The sequence below is a fragment of the Oryza glaberrima genome, chromosome 11, assembly GCF_000147395.1.
Source record: "Oryza glaberrima chromosome 11, OglaRS2, whole genome shotgun sequence".
NCBI lineage: Eukaryota > Viridiplantae > Streptophyta > Magnoliopsida > Poales > Poaceae > Oryza > Oryza glaberrima.
Window position 1 is genome coordinate 5,944,987 of NC_068336.1, and position 2,036 is coordinate 5,947,022.

The following is a 2,036-nucleotide window of genomic DNA, read 5'->3' on the forward strand; positions in this document are numbered from 1 at the left end:
GAAGATGGTTAGGTAAGGTCGTGGCCGTGTTTTGTTTTTTTTTATCAAGGATGCACATATAATCACCGGTTCTTCTGTAATGCAATGATACGCAATTGTCCTACATGTTTGATAAAAAAATTATATAACTGTGGCGAATAAACGGAGTGAAAGGCGAGTTTGTCGGAAATCGTACCTAGTAGCTAGGAGCTATATTGGTTGGAAAGGAGCGCCCATAATCAAAGCCCCGAAGATATAGGACTTCAGCTAAACTTTGTTAACAAATATCGTATATTCCTGTATCATTGTTTGACATGTTTTGGGTGATAAATGATCGAAGCGATCGAGAAGGTTAGTCGTTCCGCAATATCGACTAACTTTTATAACATACTAGCGCTCACAGTCTCGTCACATCCATAAATACATGCCAGCTGCAACAACACAAACAAAGCAAGCAGCTGCCATAGCCCACAGCAGGCTCGACCAGGCCATGGCTTCCCTATGCTCCCTCCTCCTCAGCTCCTCCCTCATCCTCGCGGTCGCCGTCTTCCTCCGCCACCATATCGGCGCCTCCACCACCACCACCACCACCACCACCCACCTCCACTTCTACATGCACGACGCCTACACCGGCCCGGCTCCCACCGCCATGCGCGTCGTCTCCGGCCGTTCCTTGCTCGACAACGGCGATGGCAACAACAATGACACCACATCATCGCCGTCGTCGTCCTCGCCGCTGCGGCGGCAGTTCGGCGACATCGTGGTGCTAAACAGCGCGCTGACGGAGGGGCCATCCGCCAACAGTGCGCGCGTGGGCACGGCGTAGGGGTTCGCGGTGCGGGTGTCAGAGGGCGGCATGGTGACGGACGTGAGCCTGCACGTGGTGTTGGAGGCCGGCGAGCACCGCGGCAGCTCGGTGACGGCGAAGGGGCGCATCGACACGGGCGCCGGTGAGCGTGAGTCGGTGGTGATCGGTGGCACGGGGCGGTTCCGGTTCGCGCGTGGGTACATGGTCACGAAAAACCACTACTACAAAAAAGCTCATAGAGATCGGCATTATAGGTGCTGGAACAATTAAAACCGGCATCTATAGTGTTTTACCCTCTCCCGCAGGCTGAAAACACATAAAACCGATACCTTTAAACCATTATAGGTGCGTAAACTTGGACCCAAGACTGTGGACTGTGTCTTTCTGGGATATGCTCATCATAGCATTGCCTATAGATTTTTAATAGTTAAATCCGAGGTACCGGACATGCATGTTGGTACAATTATGGAGTCTCGTGATGCTACCTTCTTTGAGAGCTTTTTCCCAATGAAGGATACACATAGTGGTTCGAACCAACCCTCTGAAATAATTCCCAGTTCAATCACACCACCAGAACAAACTGAACATACACATGAACATGTCTCTGAGGAGGATGTCAGTGAAGCTCCTCGAAGGAGTAAGAGACAAAGGACGGCTAAGTCTTTTGGTGATGATTTCACTGTGTACCTCGTGGATGACACTCCTAAGTCAATTTCAGAAGCATATGCATCTCTTGATGCAGACTACTAGAAGGAGGCTGTCCGTAGTGAAATGGATTCCATTATTGCTAACGGGACTTGGGAGGTGACAGAGCGACCCTATGGGTGTAAACCTGTGGGGTGCAAGTGGGTGTTCAAGAAGAAGCTTAGGCCTGACGGTACTATTGGAAAGTACAAGGCTCGGCTTGTTGCTAAGGGCTATACTCAGAAAGAAGGCGAAGATTTCTTTGACACTTACTCACCTGTTGCTAGATTGACCACAATTCGTGTGCTACTTTCCCTAGCAGCCTCACATGGTCTTCTCGTTCATCAAATGGACGTTAAGACAGCTTTTCTTAATGGAGAACTGGATGAGGAGATCTATATGGATTAACCTGATGGGTTTGTAGTTGAAGGTCAAGAAGGCAAAGTGTGTAAATTGTTGAAGTCTTTGTATGGTTTGAAACAAGCTCCTAAGCAATGGCACGAGAAATTTGACAAAACATTGACATCTGCAGGCTTTGCAGTCAATGAGGCAGATAAATGTGTAT

General features: G+C 49.1%; 1 pseudogene; it reads left to right on the forward strand.

Annotated features, from left to right (window-relative positions):
- Positions 1 to 469: 469 nt before the first annotated feature.
- LOC127754708 (dirigent protein 1-like) lies at positions 470 to 1,057 on the forward strand (annotated as a pseudogene).
- Positions 1,058 to 2,036: the final 979 nt, after the last annotated feature.